This window comes from Melitaea cinxia, chromosome 22 (assembly GCF_905220565.1).
Source record: "Melitaea cinxia chromosome 22, ilMelCinx1.1, whole genome shotgun sequence".
In the NCBI taxonomy this organism is placed as follows: domain Eukaryota; kingdom Metazoa; phylum Arthropoda; class Insecta; order Lepidoptera; family Nymphalidae; genus Melitaea; species Melitaea cinxia.
In genome coordinates, this window is record NC_059415.1 from 1,612,222 (window position 1) to 1,631,229 (window position 19,008).

General features: G+C 33.0%; 1 long non-coding RNA gene across 1 annotated transcript in view; it reads left to right on the plus strand.

Annotated features, from left to right (window-relative positions):
* Nucleotides 1–1,185: 1,185 nt before the first annotated feature.
* The window catches only part of LOC123664697, a 129,561-nt gene continuing 111,738 nt past the window's right edge, over nucleotides 1,186–19,008 (plus strand). The window contains exon 1 of the long non-coding RNA XR_006744869.1: nucleotides 1,186–1,339. This is a non-coding gene — a long non-coding RNA (uncharacterized LOC123664697). The remainder of the gene's footprint in view (nucleotides 1,340–19,008) is intronic.

The following is a 19,008-nucleotide window of genomic DNA, read 5'->3' on the forward strand; positions in this document are numbered from 1 at the left end:
GAGTTTTATTTTAATTGAAAGGTGTTGGTGTCATGTAGTCTCATTTAAATTTAATTTATATCTGGCAAAGACTTTTAGAGTTATCTAATAATGTGTATTTAGTGGACAATTTTTTCGTCGACCTACGTTGTATTAGTCCATAGCTTCTCACTAGGTTTAACGATTTTGATGATTCTTACTTTAATCGAAAGTCAATGCTTGTCATGTAGTTTTCTTTCAATTTGATCGAGATCTACTTACTAATTTTTAAGTAATCTTTGATAACGCGTTTTTTGTATTATCTCCTCATAACTTTTTACTGGGTGCACCGATTTTGATGTTTCTTCAGTTTTGATGTTTTGCCAGACTTCGTTGTGTCAAAATTTAATAGTAAAAAAAATTAGCTTAGCAACATTCATTTTTATTTATATACTTAAATATATAATACGATTAATTTATAGAAGTTGTCTGTTTTATCACATAGTTAGTTATCTGTGGATTTAAATGACTTTTTTATTAGCTTGATAATCTGTTATTACAATAAAAAATACATGATGAATAAATACATAACAAAAATAATAAAAACATATTACGCGCTTCAGCCTGTAATATCCCACTGCCGAGCATAGGCCTCTTTCCCCATGTAGGAGAAGGATCAGAGCTTAAAGCACAACGCTGCTACAATGCGGGTTGGCGGATATATTCCGTGCATGAGTAACGATCGCTATCACGTGTACATGATACCAACCAGGACCGGATAAGGACGAAAAAATTAGAAGTAGTATAAAAAAGTTAACCCACAGATAATCTAACAATAGATACTTATAACAGGTAATTATAAAGTTTTAAGTCATAATGTCTCTTAAATGTTAATTTTAAGTTAACTTTTAGTCCTGAAAGTTTTTCATGATAATATTTGTGTGTTAATTTTATTGTACTATTACAATGTAACCGTTTATGATTGCAATACAAAAAAAAAACTATGCAAATGCAATATAATGCAAATATTTATACGACACAAATAAAACCTCTTTTTCGGCGAAAAAATTAAAAAAAAACCTCAAAATTGATATGTCACACTCCCCGATATTATCAAGACATGCGATCTAAATTTGAATCAAATTTTTTTGAATTTTACATAAGAACAGATAAACGCAATGCGACGTATGTCATTTCGTAGTATTACTACCATGCGCAAACGGCAATCGGCGTTGAGACGTCTTGCCGGGCGGACGTTTTGTACCGTGTGATAGCCGTAGTGACTACGTTTACGTGACAAAAGTGTTAAAGTATTTACGAGTGAAGTGATTTAGTGTTTGTGATTTTAAAAAGGATTTTTGTTCGAAAGGTGTTACATAAGGTAATTTTTTAAATTGTATTTTATGTTATACACTAATCTACTCTTTATTCTTTACTTAATAAGTTTATTAATTAAAGTAAACGATTTAATAAATTGTATCTGTATTTAATATTAAGTTTGCAGTCTTTTACACATGATTGTAATTATTTAAAAAGAAAAAAAAAATGATTATTAAAAAAAATGATATTTATTAATTTGCTACACTTAGTATTTATTTCAGTAAATATTAAAAAAAAAGTGTTTATATCATCAACCAATTTTGAAGCTGGCTGTTTGTAAATGTATTTTTTTTTAATAAAAATTTTAGTTAAACATATACAAAAAGTCTTCAGTCTACATTTTAGGTCCTGCTACTGCCTAGTTAATTGCTCCTACGGTAGCACCGTGACCTCTTTAAATTCTAGACTAATTTGCTAGACATTTTGTGTACCGAAAATTGTTTATGCATGGTTCCATTAAATTTTAAAAATATGTTAAAGGATTTATGTAGCATCAAGTTGTCAAAGTTCTAATAAAAAAAAACATGTTTTAATTTATTAGTTTAAGATAAATAATAAATTAAAACAAAAAGTTAATGAACGATTTTGATTCGATCTTTGAACATTTTGAAAATATATTGAATTTTTGTTTCAAATATCATTTGGGTATTATTACGGGTTAATATCATAAACACCTGATAGCGACCGTTCTTACTTACATAGTAGGGAATGTATCCGCCTACACGCAGTAGAGCAGTGTGGTGGATTAAGCTCCGATACTTATATATGGAGAAAGAGGCCTATGCCCAGCAGTGGGATGTTACAAGCTAAATCAATCAATTAATAAATCATAATACCGTTATAAATATCATATAAAACCGTTTATTAGCTATTTTAGCTAAATTGTATAAAACACCTTGTCAATAAAATTGTTTTTACTTAGAATAGTCATTAATAAGAAAGTAGACTTCGTTAAAGTTGAGTTAATCGCGTGTTACCGACTTGGCGGAGTAATAAGTACGACTTATACAAAAAAAAAAAAAATGCATGGCTTGAATATTGTTTCAGTAATTTAAAGGTTAAATAAATACACAATAATTGTGTTTGGTCTCACAGAAAAAAAAAACGATTTTAATTTACATCGAAACATACAATACAAAATGTATTATAATAGGGGTAATTTGAAAACTATTCGTCAGATCTCAAATTTAAAGGGGACGATGGAAAACGATAAGCGCCAGCTCTTGAATAAACAAAAAATATTATAATCGATGCACAAGTAAAATATATCAGGTAACATTAAACAAACTACTGAACCAACTACTGCTAACCTGCTCAAAACCCCGAGCAGCCCGACTGGGGTAGTGCCTCGACATTACAGAAGATCAGAGCTAAATAATATTGCTTTCAAGCATTGTTGTGTTCCTGTGGTGAGTAAGGTGACGAGAGCTCCTGGATGGGGATTGGGGGTAGGCTCGGCAACGCGCTTACGGTGCTTCTGGTATTGCAGTCGTCTATAAGCTACGGTAAACTCTTACCATCAGGTGAATAATAATAATAATAATAAAAATATTCTTTATTGTACACTATTAAAAGACACAAACAAAAGTAGTACAATTAGAGGAAGATGTACAAAGGCGGTCTTATCGCTAAAAGAGCGATTTCTTCCAGACAACCTTTGGGTATAGGACAGGGCATAGAAAAGCGGTTAGGAATTGTACAAATAATTGTTATAGAAATTAGAAATAAATTACAATAGGTGAACCGTAGGCTTGTTTACGGAACTAGTTGTGTAAAAAATAATCGTCGAATTGAGACGCTCCTGCATTTGAAGTCTCAGTGTCAGGCTGTTTCGTAAGTAGAGAACTTTTTATATAATTTCCAAATAGTACTTTTGTACAGTTTTTGAGTAGGTTATCATTTCGACTGTACTTTTAAAAGGGCTTCTCGTGTGACACATTAAAATTTGAGCGAGATCTAATGCGCAGTAGAGATATTCCTAATAATGTTTACTTTTCAATGTTAATTGAAGGCTGTTTTCCTTTTTTGAAAACAAACATAGTTCTCATAAAGACACGGTTTTAATAACTCTTTTTAATCGACTTAAAAAGGAGATGCTTCTCAATTCGACTGTATATTTTTTGTGAGTGCTACCTCATTACTTTTTACTGAGTGAATCGATTTCGATGATTCTTGTTTTAAACGAAAGCTGGTGCTTGTAATGTGATCCCGTTTAAATTTGTTCGAGATATGAAGAGTACTTTTTGAGTTATCGCCAATAATGCTTCAATATGACCATTTTTTCGTCTCCCTTCGATGTTATTATTGGTCGATGTAATTGAAATCAGTTTTTTTTCGTTTGCTAGCAACAATATTAATCCATCACTAGCAATACCCGTGCGAATAATTCGCACTAAGACATACATTATTAAAAAAATTACCGACCGTCAATCATATTGACTTCGTTTCAAGATTAAAGCCGTCATATATATAATTTTAATAATTAATTAATTTATAAAACAAAAGCAATAATATTTTTTTGTTGTGGATGCCGGTAAAACAAGCAATTATTTAAAAAAAAAATGATATATAATTTATGTAGAGTAATTGTGAGGTTTTTTTTTCTAAACAGGGAGGCATACATCTTAATAACCTTAGTGTATTATCTTCTAATATATAAAATTCTCGTGTCACAGTTTTCGTTGCCATACTCCTCCGAAACGGCTTGACCGATTTTGATGAAATTTTTTGTGCTTATCCGGTATCTATGAGAATCGGCCAACATCTATTTTTCATCCCCCTAAATGTTAGGGGTAGTCCACCCCTAAATTTTTTTTTTAAACAAAATTTTTAATTTCTATTTTTTTATGATACAACATTAAAAAATACATACAACCCTAAATTTTCAACCCTCTACCATCAACCCCTATTTTTAATAGCGTTTAGCGGCAAGACAACGATTGCCGGGTCAGCTAGTAATATATATGATTACTTCAACATAGTAAAGTGATAACGCCACGCAAACTAATTTTCCTGCTACGTATCTCACTGAAATATACTTTCGTGTTAACACATATTAGCGGGGCTGGTTAAGCAGTTTTAAGAATTCGTATTAATGTCTGCTAATTACCGAGCACGAGACTTCTACCGTCAACAAAGCTTTGTACTGTATCCGTAGGGGTGAGATGAGTCATTAGGGTGTAACTGTGTGTAACGAGTGTGTATATTGCTTACTCGCAAAAGATCTTGAGACTATAGCGCCATGATGATTAAAAAAAAAACTTGATACGTTGAGATTTATGAATAATTGCGTATGTACATCACAACTTGTATTCTGTTGGAATTATAATTTGAACGCAAAAAATGTTTCAATATTGTAATATCGTTTTATTTATTTTAATTTCAAAAAAGGAGGGAGATGTCAGCTTCGAGAAGAAAAAGAAGAAAGATTTCTAGATCTTCTAGCTTTTGATTAATAAATAGCTATATTGCAGCGTGTTCAGTTAGTTACTGGAAGAATAAAAATAATCTATATATATAAATCTCGTATCACGATGTTGATGGTGGTACGAAGTTCGCCAACTCAGCTAGTATAATATATATTATGTATGTGTTCACTATCTTTTGACACATCTAAACCTTTCACAAACTTTGTTTTGCCCGTTGGTGCAATTTGTAATGGCCCTTTCTTTTGCTTTCTGCTCCGCGAGTCGTGGGTTCGATTCCCGTCTGAGTCTGGGTGTAGTTATATATGTATTATTTCTATATACATTAACCTAGCTACAGCCGAACAGACCTTGTGTGAATGTTGTGAGATATATTTATTTATTTATTTAATGTTATCTGTGAACGCAGACAGATGAGTCTTAACATTGCACGAGGACGCAGATAAATTATTATTATTATAGTAACTCAAATATTTAAAGTACGATAATTTGTAGCCGGGAGGGTCTGGCGTACTTAGTGGTGTGTCGCTTCAGTCTCTAATATCTCACTACTGGGCATAGGCTTCTTTTCCCATGTAGGAGATGGATCAGAGCTTAATCCACCACGCTGCTCCAATGCGAAAAAAAATATATTCAGTATAATATCGGGGAAAAAAAGATAATTATGGTAAAAATCGTGTCCGCGTGAATTGATGATAAGAATCATAGCAACATCTCCTATTCACTTATAAAACAGTTTAATAAATATTTTGTAATCCTGTAATAAATGTATAACGATTAAAGCCTATGGGTAACGAACTTCATTGGTAAGAAAATTGTGTACAAGAAATGGCACACGGGCTAATAAGAGCTAGTGGGCGTTGATTCTTAGTAATAATTGTGTTTGCTTGCAAATAAAAAAAAACCGACTTGTGCATCGACCTCGACCATCGACCAGTAATACAATGTAGATAATATAAACGCAACGCAAAGTTAGTTATAAGACCTCTTTCAAATTTAAATGGGACCACAAGACAAGCAATAACAGACAGCACGGGAAACCGGTAAAAAGATCGGTCCATCCAGTATAAAGTTGTTAGGTAGCACACATAAAAAATACAGTCGAACTGAGAACCTCCTCTTGTGAAGTCGGTTAAAAAGAGTTATTAAAAACCTGTATTTATACAGTTAACAGTCTACTTAAAATACCATTGACCAGTAAACATTAATGACTCTAGAATTACGCATTAGATCTCGCTGAAATTTTCATTGGTGAGATTCACATGAGATGATGAGCACCTTTAGAAAATAAAATCGAAATGAGAACCTCCTCCTTCAAACCCGAAGCCGGTTAAAAATACCACATAATTAATGTATTTATGATTTGTTTGTAATGTAAGTAATTGACACCCAATGTTATGATATTTGCTAACTTAACAAGCCAAAACAACAATTTTTCCTCCGGTAATGAGACAAGTTTATTTCAATCATTATGTTCAGTTGTATCAACTAACTTTTATAAGAGGAGGAGGTTATCAATTCGACTGTGTTTTTTCTTCGTTTTTCAATCTATATTTGAAAGAAAAAATTGACATTACGTTTGTACGAAATGTGTCAAAATTTTATAAAATAAGATATTTTTTTTTTTTTTTTTTTTTTTATATCACTAGTTCGGCAAACAAGCGTACGGCTCACCTGATGGTAAGCGATTACCGTAGCTTATAGACGCCTGCAACACCAGAAGTATCGCAAGCGCGTTGCCGACCCAATCCCCAATCCCCCCAGGAGCAGGACGAGATATCAGAGAATATAGATAATTGAAACCTTTGTTAATAGTAAGTGACGTTAGAAATAATTATTATGACATTGTAACCATGTATTTAAACTATAATATGATTGAAAAAATATTTATTTATTATATTTTTACTTTTTATGAAATAAAAATTAATTGCAATTGTTGATTATTTAGACTATTATAATATCTAATAGATGGAATGCTTAGGTCGTTAAAAGAACGAATACGAGCTGGGGTTAGTTGAAGTCTTCCTTTAAAAGCTTTTTTGTATTCTCTTGCAATCTTGCATACTTCCAAAATTATTCTAAGATTTCATTATTACATAATTTTTCGAAGATTAACGTAACACATTTAAGTTCTATTATTTCTTCTAAATAAAGTTATAGTTCAATTGTGATGTGTTTACAGATTGTACAGTGAGTACTTAACGCTTAGAAAATTCAATTTAACTGTTATTAGAGTTACAATCTAGAATTCTAGAATATTAAACTTCTTGCTCATTCATAGATGGCGTTAGTTGTTTTGAGTACATACAAATAATATTGTTTGAGTTAAATCTACTTAAACGACGGTTGTTAAATTTAGTTCGGAAAGTTTTTTTTACTCTAAATAAGACAAAAATCTTAGAAAAAATATATCTAAGGAGAATAATGAATATTTACGTTATTTCTATTACAACAAAAGAACCAAAAACTTCAGTCAAAATCCAAAGCTAGTATAATGATATGTAAATAAATTCAGCATACAGAAACTAGTTACGGGTTAGAGTCGTTTAAATAAACAAAAATAGTACCAGACATACGTACATCGAGTGCGTTCGCTGAGACGGGGGCGTCCGATAAGATCGTCGCTTAATTATCTCTGTGGTAAACCAAAAATTCGAATTTGTTTGGATACGTTCTGAATAAAAGTACCCTAGATATAAGGGGTAAATATAAACGAGAGATATTGATAAAATCACATTTACTATGTAACATTTCTAAGCTAGGTATATACAAAAAAAAAAAAAAAAAAAACTTTATTCAAACAGGCCCCAAGGGCACTTTCGAATCGTCATTTTCCAAATTTAAATTTTAAAGTGATTATTATTTTTGTACAAGTAAAGCTACTACCGATTCGGAATATAGATTCTACAGAGAAGAATCGGCAAGACCTTCGCAATTACTCTTTTGAAAATAATATATAAACTGTGTTTTAGTACAAAATTAGTAATATCTTGCGTGAAATACATTTTTTTTGACATAGAACGAGATAGATTTATGTGACGATAACGTTGTTGTGACGTCACTTTTAGTAGACTACACGTACAATTTGATTTTACTTGTTTTAAATTTCAGAATCCTGTATGTAAACACAGGTATCTACGAGGGTATAGGGGTAATATTTGTTTGTCAAAAGTGTTATAAATAATGTAGCTAATATAAATGATTTTGTTTATAGCGTACGGCCTACCTGATCGTAAACGGTTTACCTCAGCCTGTCGACACCTGCAACACCATAAGCATCGAAAGCGCGTTGCCGACGCTACCCTCGACACTCCCCAGAAGCTTTCGATACCTTACTCACTACAGAAACTCAACACCGCTTGAGAGCAATATTATTTAGCTGTGATCTTCTGTGAGGTCGAGGTACTACCCCAGTCGGTTTCTCCAGATTTTGAGCAGGTTATTTCATGCTGTATCCTATTTGAGTTAATTGAAAGAGTTTTGTTACTTTTTCTTTTACTTTCAATGCACTCTTCTAAAAACTAGTATCCGTAAATGTATTAACTATTAGCTGCCCGAACAGACTTCGTTCTCTCAAAAGTTAAAAGGAATTTTTATTTTTATTTTTTATTTTTATCTTTTATTATTTAAACCTTCCGTGGGCCTTAAGGAACATACAAAAAAATAAATTAGCCGAACCGGTCGAGCCATTCTCGAGTTATGCGCTTAGCAATATTCATTTTTATTTATATTATTAGAACAGAATAGAAGAGAAGTGTCAATTGTTGGAACTACGCAGGTGTAGTTTGTCATGACATTGTAAATTGTCCGTTTTCATTTTTGTCAACGGTCACCCTAGCTCGAGGAAATTCCTTCCCTTGTCATTATAATTGATTGGTTTGTCTTTACAGGAAATGTACATTTTCTATTACGTCTTTTTACTTAACAATGTTGAATTTTCTGTTTGTCTTACTTTATTAATTTCCCTCGGAATTTGACGTATTGTTTCTTTAAGGAAAACTTTTTAAATTACCATTTCAGGAATTTATTATGAAATATGTCGTTTAATTATTCGTTGGATTACATAAGTGGATTCTTTTGATCCTTTTTGTGAAATATGTAGTGATAAATCTTAATTTTTTATTTATTTATTAATCTTAAGGTTGTAGTTTACTAATTGAGGAGAAACAGGTCCTAATGGCCTATTTCTACCTCACGCTGTCAAAGAGTATTTGTAACTTATTTACAGGATAAACTTAATCCGTAACTGGTGAAACCGGCCCTCAATATCAGTGCCGTAAAATTATATCACTTTAATCATTTTGTTATGGTAAGCATCCGATAGTGATTGTTGTTCTCCCTTTACTGTCTTATAGGAGAAATTGACTTTTCTCAAAAATGGTACGTTTTTGAAAAATTTATCTCTTGCTAACAAGCATATTTTAACTGCACTTTTAATTAAAATATTGGTTCTCAAACGCCATCTTTTGAAATCTATAGAAAATCGTCTATACAGTACCGTCTCCGTTTTCCTGCTCAACTAACCGACATAAGTACAATAGCATAAAGTTATATGAGATATAACTTCTTAATTTATATAATGATAAATTGAAAAAAGAATATGCTAGAAGTAAAAATTCGGTAGGAAATTCGTGGGGTCTGCTAGTATATTGTAGGTGTTTGGAACTATAAATGAATTTAATTTTACTAAAACAGTATCAACTTGGAGCATTTGAACAACGAAATGGCAAATAGCCAACGTTCTTTGATATACAGACTAAATGAACTAATATATTTATAATTCATTTATGTATTGTCGGATCCGGTTTCCGGTCAAACTAGATTGTGCTAGATCAAACCGGTTTACACTACGCGTGTTCGGATATAGTAGTCAAGCCTATAATCTGTCAACTTTGGCTTAAATAGTTTTGGCTTGATTAAATCATAGGCTGACATAAGGTCAAATTATTATTTCTTTTTTATTCCTAAAAGCTAATTAAAAATGTAGCAAAGATATTTTTATTACTTTTGAAATAAATATAAAATTTCATTAATTAATAATATAAAAATTTTGTAAGTTAATGACACATTTTTTGCTATTCTGCGGTTTTGAATAATAAAAATAATTAGAGACTTTTTATCAGGCCGTTGAAAAATTTTTACGAACTTTAATAATTTTTATTAAGATATTTGGTTGTAGGCATTTTAATAAAAACAGATATGTCTAAAACTAGCAGAGACCTGCGATTTCTTTTGATGTCGCGACTATACTGGTTATTGTTTTGCTTAAAATAACTAACGCTTGTTACCTTATAGCCTTTATTATACATAATATGAAATATTAACTTCATCCCGCGGTTTCACCTGCATTAATTTAAGAGAAAAAGCTACTAAGACATTATATGTAAGCCTTCCTCGGGAAATGTACTCTATAACGCCGTAATAATATTTCAGTTCGAGCCAAAAGTTCTTGAGATCCCTGACAAACACATGACAAACATTTGTATTGGCCATATACTATAAACACCTGTTGACCGTGGTCTGGGTACTTGTGCAGTCCTTGTGGGTCCCTCCACCGTGCCTCGGAGAGCACGTTATGCCGTCTGTCCCGGTTGTTATCATGTACACCTGATGGCGATCGTTACTCATAGTAGGGAATGTATCCGCCAACCCGCATTGGAGCACCGTGGTGGCTCCTTCTCCTACATGGGAAAATATATAAAATTACAAATAATAAAATATGTACAAAAAGTCAATTAAAGAAAAAGAAATGTAAAAGATGAAACCGCTAAACAAACTTAGTACAGAAACGATTAATATTATTTCGAGAGCCTCGCAACAGATTAAAAATTCCTGAGCAAAAGAACGCGATTACGAACCGCATGCCGAAATTAAAAAAAAAGTATTTACAATTCTTTATTTCTGACACACACATACCTACATCGAACCTTTTTCTTTCATTTCTGATATGCAATACAGCTGACAACCATTATAAATAAATAAATCCCTACTGACTGGCCCGTTGGCGTAGTTGTCAGTGAGTCTGTTTTCTGCGATCCCACAACCCTCAGGGGTTCTTGCTCCGAGTCCAGCTTTATATATTAAATAATATACGCTGGTCCCTTGCCACCGTCAACGCGCTAAGTCTTCTTGACCGACTGGTATTGCAAGAGACGATGGCAAGAGACCGGACGGTATGAGTTTGATTCCATGGAAGATGGGCCGGGTGCTGGTATGGGATGCAAACTGTTCAGAGACCCTTCCCATCTACATGGAACCAACAACAGAGTTGGTGCGGCTTGTGAAGCGGCTGAAAAAACTAAAGCATACAATTAGGATCTAGGCTCCGAATATGATTTTGTCCCTTTCGGTGTCGAGACCCTTGGTCCGTGGGGTCCTAGCGCTATAAGACTTTTTAAGGAAATATCAAAAAGTTTATTCGACGTCACAGGAGACCGAAGAGCTGGCAGCTACTTCGGACAAAGAATTAGTCTAGCTATTCAAAGGGAGAACGCTGCCAGTATCTTCGGAAACTTCCCTAAAGGGACTCTTTTTAATAATATTTTTTAGTTATTATACTATGTATATATATACTTAAGGTTTTTTAGTTTAATGTAATTTATCTTATTTTTATTATAATATCTATAGTTTGTATAATAAATATATTTCGATGCAGTTATTTTTATATGTAACAATTATTATATTAATATTAAAAATTAGGCTATTTATGAAAACTGTGTATCTACTCGTAAATCAGCCGGCTCTTATCTAAAAACAGGTTCCTTAGGAAGAAATGGCGATGTCTATATGTTAATAATTGTGCTTTCTCGCAAACGAAAAAAAAAACTTTAATTATATTGACAATTAATATGACGTAAGTAAACGAAAAAGTAGTCAAGTAAATTCACGTTATCACATATTACTCAAAAAGTACTCATGAAATGTCAATCAAATTTAAATGGGACAAGACAAGCACCACTTTCGATTAAAACAAGAATTATAAAAATCAGTATAACCAATGAAAAGTTATGCGGTATAATACAACTTATATTAATGAAAAATAATTATATATTAATGAAATTCAGCATAGTTTGTATCCGCGATTAACATTGAAGATAATCTTCAATTTTGCAGAATGATTGAATTTTTATCAGACTGCTAAAATCGTAGTGTAACTCGACCAAAATACTATGTATAGTTTAATAACATTGATTATGCGCCCATATTATTATTTTATAAGTATTGTTTAGAATAATAAGATTTTGTTTCATATTTTCAAAGTTGATATTATCAGACTTTTGTCTCGAGAACTTAGCATTTACGCAAAAGGAATGTATTAAAATATATTCTATTGCACTGCTATTTGAATCAGTTGCTTATATTGTTCTAGACTAGATGATACTTGCAATTTTTAACTGAGGTAGGGCACAGAAGGAATTTTCTGCTCAAAATATGGAGCAGCCCGACTAGAGTAGTACAGAAAATCACAGCTTAATTATACTATTTTCAAGCAGTGTTGTGTTCCTGTTGGTGAGTAACGGGACCAGAGCTCCTGGGGGGAATTAGGGATAGGGTCGACAACGCGCTTGCGAGGCTTCTGGTGTTGCAGACGTCTATAAGTTACGGTAATCGCTTACCATCAGACGAGCCGTACGCTTATTTGACGACCTAGCTGTATTTTAAAAAAATCTGCTTTGAGTGTTGTATTTACATTGACAATTATATGCCGACGAAATAACTCAAAGTATTGGAAACAATGACGTACTTTGCTATACACAAAATTTACTAGCTTATGGACGCCAGCAACACCAGGACCATTTGTCAGCGCGACGCGCGACGACCCGACATCGACCCTCCCCAGGTGCTCTGGTCACCTCACTCACCACAGGAACACAACAGTGCTTGAGACCAGTGTTATGTAGTTGTGATCTTCTGTAAGGTCGAGGTGCTTCCCCAGTTAAACTATTCAAAATTTTGGGCTAGATATTTTCTACAATATACTTCAACAAATGTTTATTAATTGCCTTTGTAAAACACAAAAACACACTGTAATCAATAAATCGCACATTTTTCAACTTTAAATCTTTATATTTATTTAAGACTAGCTGACCCGACAGACGTTGTCCTGTCTTAATCATGAATATTGGATTCGAAATTTAATTGGTATAATTAATTAAAGAAAAATATGGAAAAAAGGTTACATTAAAAAAGTTTATATTGTTCAAAGCGCTAGATTCAAAATAATTTTATATCGTGGTTAAGTTTTCTTAAATTTTCTAATTTTCCGCTCAATTTTCTTAATTTTTTCTTTCATAAGATCCTTCTCCTGACAATAAAAAATACAGCAAAAAAGAATTTTTTTTAGAAAACTAAATGGGAATCAAACTTTTTTTTTTTACTTTTTTTAAAGACAATCTGAAAATTTTGTCTTTTTGAATGCATCAATATTACATTTGATACAATTTAAAAATAATTTTGGGTTAATAGTTTAAGGATGCTGATTATGAAACAATGCAGTACAAGGCTTTCAGCTTAGCACTTCAGCGCTTTAAACACGGAGTACAATAACACAGTAGCTACAGCGACGTTCTAACGCGACGCTAAGTACGCATCCAGCTCTGCGAAAGCTTAATGGTAATAAAGAGAGAAGTAAATACAATATAATGTTAAGTTACTTTTTAAATATAATAATTGTGTTTGCTAGACAAGTAATACAACGTAAGTAGACGAAAAAAAAAATTAACAAACGCACTAGTCGCCACTACGACTTTCGAAGGTTCCAATCGATTTCTCTGGAGTGCCATCATAAGAACCTGGTTTCTTTATAATGGTATACCCCTTGGGATATCTCCTTTCCAACAAAAATATAATCAGCAAAATCGGTTCATAAACGATGAGGTTATTTGTAAACACACATAATATATATATACGGTCGAATTGAGAATCCCCCTTTCCTTTTGTTAAGTCGGCTAAAAACTGAACGCAACAGTAACATCTGAGTCCTTCTAATTATTGCTAACATTATAGGGCGAAAAAAAAATTGTTGATGGTATTTGAACGGGAGAAAACGGAACAGACAAAATCGTGTAGTCGTCTTGGGCGAAGTCGTTGTAATATTGCAAGTATGTGAATGGAGTGGTCCACCTTAGAGTGGATACAGGCGCGTAGCCTTAAATTAAACTACATATAATACAAGCCAGGCATTTTTAGACTACATACATAATATCAGTCAAATAGGAGCAATTTAAGTTCAACTATCACAACTATCTATCTTGTAACTAAAGTACTACACTCAGTAAAATATTTTTTATTTTATTAGAAATTTAAGATGGTTCAAATAGAAACGATTTAGTAAAAAATTGTGTTACATATATTTATGCATAGTATGACGAGAACCAAGATATCTTCTCTTAGACTTTGGCAAGGCTGGGAGAGTTAGCGTGCCAAAATACTGATTAATTGCAAGTCGCATTGAGATAAATATGCTAGACGTTTAGTCTAAGATACAAACTATGTGTAGACACGATCTTAACCCATCTGTTTAATGGATATAACATATTTTATATCTGCTGGCTCGCTTTAGCCTGTAATTTGCCACTGCTGGGCTTAGGCCTCTATCTCCATGTAGGAGAAGGATCAGAGCTTAATATGATAAGAGGATACCTGCTATAGTATGTTAAAAGTAAATCGCGATAGGTTGGCTAAAAAAATCCTGTACAGGTTATACTAAATCCAAAATTGAAATTTTTTGTTTTTATTCAAAATGCACTTACGAGTTCAAAAAATAATAATAATGCCAACCGACAGTATGAAGAAGCCTGTAGAAAATGTATATGTTTCAGTCAACTCTTGCGATTTTTCTATTTATATAATACTAGCTTTTATCCGCGGCTTCGCTCGCATTGAATTTTTTTGTAATAAAAAGTATCCTATGTTACTTCTAATACCTCCAAGAATATGCGTACAAAGTTTCATGATGATGATGATTGGTTAAGTAGTTTTCGCGTGAAAGCGTAGCAAACAAACTTATATTCACATTTATAATATTAGTAGAGATAGTAGGGATACTAAAATAAATATATAAAATAATTTTCACCTATTAAATAGGCGGGTCTAGTTCGTCTCTTGTTCGGATGTCCTACTATTTGTACATGTATCCTAATTTGGGGACGTTTAGGCGCACCGGTCACAGAAAATTGCTAACGCAATAGCACTTACGTGCTCGATCTTAGTTCATGATAATATTTTTATGATTCTTCTGTAGTGTATTTTTACATTCTACTGGGAGCCGTTGAGTGTAATTTGCTTATTTCAATAAATTAACTTAGTAATTAAACATATGTGTTTTATTATGATTGAGATTCGCGTAAACATTAGAAAAAAATATAATAATCAGAATTATGTATGACCTTTTTTGAAGTTACCTCCTTGATAAACTCGTGGAATGAAAAAAAAAGTGTGTATCATCTCCGACGCACAACTGGAGTTTACTCCTTCAGATCGACTGTCTAAATAGACACAAAAAGGCTTACTAGTCTAAGAAAAATATTAATACCATATCAAATGGTAAATAATAAACGAATAAAATAACCCATCAAGGTTTCGATAGATGGCGTTACGAGAAACGTAACTAGGTAATTCGTTGAGTAGATTTTTCTCCTCATATTTTTTTCGAACCGGGGGGGGAGAGCTTATATAAAAATCGATTCTCAGGGAGTAAACGCTCAGTGACGCGAACAATCAGTGAACTTGTTAAAAATATTTCATCTATCAATTTCATTTCTATGATACTCATTGCTTTATTAACATTTTTCCACACAAATCTGTAGAGTAAAATATCTGAGGTTTTTCATTAAGAGCATACACTATACATCCTCTGAATTCCGAATGTTATTGTGTTGCGTTACAATAGAAACGTAGCTGTCCGCACATGTCCACACTCGTCCATCCCGCCTCTTTGTGAACTATTGATAAAGTCTGATTGTTGACAGCTCGTGCTTGTTTGTAGGCGTATATACGTTTATGTATATACTTGTCAGTGTGTGTGTGTGTGTGTGTGTATATTTCTTAATTATTCAATATTATTCGCATTTAAATTTTGTATTTATTGCCATAAAATTAAGAAAATATTAGAACTCTAAAAGTGTCAAAAATAATCTGTGATCGAATTAGATACGGAATTGTTATAACTCAGATGTTATGAATGTTTGTATAAGCTATACATGCGTTTAATGTGCGTTTAGTGTCTGGTCGTTTGTGTTGTATTCTTATAGACCTATGGCAAATGTATTTTTTAATTTTAGGTCATTGTGTACTAGGCAATCTTCCTAATGTAAAAAAGGATGGTTGTAGGTGTGCGAAAGGGGATGTTGAGTTACGTGTCAGCCCGTGATATCCCACTGCTGGGCATAGGCCTCTTTCCCGTTGTAGGAGAAGCATCAAAGCTTAATCCACCACGCTGCTCTAATGCGTTGTGGTTTACGGATAGATTCCCTACTATGAGTAACGATCGCTATCAGGTGTAAATGATAAAAACCGGGACCAACAGCTTAACGTGCTCGTTGTTGAGATAAGGACAGTAAAATATGTAGCAATTAGTATGAAAAATACAGGCATTGATTTCATACATACATACATATTGACACAAATACGTAATTAATATTTAACATATGTTACAAGACGTGAGTAAACACTTCTCAACCACGTTTCTGATACAGGAGTTAAAGTTAGGAACACCTTCCTAGGACGTTTATGTATTACCATGTTTTAACTAAGAACGGAGCCTTGAAAAAATTTCAGACAAGTGAATGTAAACTTAAAACTTATTATAATTCTTGAATCAGATTGGATTCCATTCAAGCAATTTAATTTTACATGGATATTTATCGTGCATTTTCGCACACATTTGCTCACCTTAATAAAAGATCACGACCAAAATGAACGATGTAAGGTTATCAATTAAAGTGTAAATCATAGCGCTCGAGAGGCGCCTCACGCATTGTGTCTTGAATACGAAATGATAGTGTAATTTTCTTAATGTTTATTCTATGAGTACATCACCTTATCATGTTAGAAAGGCTTTCATTCAATCTTATGATAAAGATAATTATAAAAGTAATGGTTACAGTAACTAAATAATAATTTTGATTGAATAAATATGTTTAACATCCACACTTGGTCTGTTCTTAAGGTATATTAATGTCTGGTCTTCAGGAAATAGTTGATTGACATACAAATTTATAAAACATGTAAAATGATTGATACAGCCGGTAACATTCCATTGCTGGGCAAAAGCGTTTTTCTCCGTAAAAAAGGTGATTGTGGATTAAGCTCCAGACCTTCTGAAGTAAAACTTCTTTATGCACCCTTGACTTGGGGAGTAAGCTGACGAATGCGTGACTAGCATTACGAAAAGTGTGAACGGACGAGGCGAACGGATGTTGAGAGGGAGAGGTGAGAATTGATGAGTTAGATGGAGCTAAATAAGTTTTACTTTAGTCGTGTGGTCTAAAGCACACTGTTTTTTTTTTCTATCAAGCATATATCTTTAAAAAAAGGACTAAAAACATGTAAAAAATATTACGCGTTAGAATTTTCTTGTAGAAACAGATTAATACTTTATAATAATATAAAAAAAATCAAACTGATAATCGCATATTTGCACAGTAAAATAGAATCATTCTGCATTTTGTTACAATTATTGTTACTGTAGCTTCCTTAGATATTTGTGTCTGTACCTTGAATAAAGCGGTATATGTTAATACACCTTGTTAAGAGTAGCCAGCGTTGCAAATTCCCTTCTAATTACAGACATTCTTCTAGAGAAAGATTAAGTTTTTAAAATCTCTTGCCTGAAGTAGAATGTATCAAATATTTTCCATATACTGTGAGAAATAATACTGGACATAACTTTTTTTTATTGCAGATATTTTTTAAAGAGTTATAAAAATACTGTTCCTATAACAGATATGACGTTAAATTTTCCTAAAAGTGATGGCTTTGTTTTTGAAAAGCTATCTATTTTTTTATAAAAACTTTTCCATCTTCATTCTCCATTCTCGATCCACTTATTTGGCATTCCTAAGTCTTAAATTTGCCAACCAGGAAAAAAGATTCCCCTCTTTCGTTACATTCCTCTAAGCAATGTGCTGACGATATGTGGCAATTTATTGTACTCATGGTAGGAAATAGAGGCAGAGATTGTGCCCCATTACGTGTCACAACTTTGTTATGTATGTGATGTACTTAGTGATTTATAAAATGTGTTATGCTCATTTAAATCTCCCGAATTACGGGCATAAGTACGTTGACGCAGTTGTCATATGTTTTTTTATACTATAATTTTTTTTATACAACGGTCACCAAACAAGCGTGTGTCTCACCTAGTTAATGGTAAGCGATTACCTTAGCTTATAGACGCCTTCAACACCAGAAGCATAGCAAGCGGGTTGCCGACCCTACCCCCAATTATTACCACAGGAGCTCTGGTCACCTTACTCACCAGCAAGAACACAACATTGCTTGAAAAGAGTATTATTTAGCTGTGATCTTTTGTAAGATCGAGGTACTGCCACAGTCGGGCTGCTCCATATTTTGAGCAGGGAATTTCCTGTTGTGCTCTACCTCAGTTAGCTGTACCCTTACTCAGGGGAAAAGTACACGATTATGCGGTCCGTTTACTAGAAGGCTATAAGCATTGCAAGCAGCTTGCCGACCCGATTAACGCCCTCTGCTCTGCAGCTGCGTAACATTTACATGTAATTACATACTAGCGACATTTATTAACATTCACACACATACATGATCAAATTATGTTAGTGACATCTATCGGCACAGTTAGGAACTTTGATCAATATTACAATCAATTTTGTTTTGACGGGTAGGATCTTCAATTAGAAAATTATTAATTTATGGAATTATTATTATGTTTATGGAATTATTTATAAAATTGCGTTGTGCATCTCTACAGATTCTATTGCATCGGTTCCGTAGCTTTTTTATTAAATTTCGACTTGGATGTGTTGCGTTTAACCATAACTGCCTTAATGTGTTTGGTTAACCATAGTGCAGGGAGATTTTTAAGTTTAATTGGACGTAAAGGGGCATGAATATCGAATAATTGTGTTAGAAGAGAATTAAAAATATTAAGTTTATCACTTACGGCTGGAGCGATTATAACACTATTCCAGTAAATGCCGCTTAAGTCACGCTGAAAAGTCTCAATATTAAAGTTCTTAAAACGTCTTCGCATCACAACTGTTGGTTT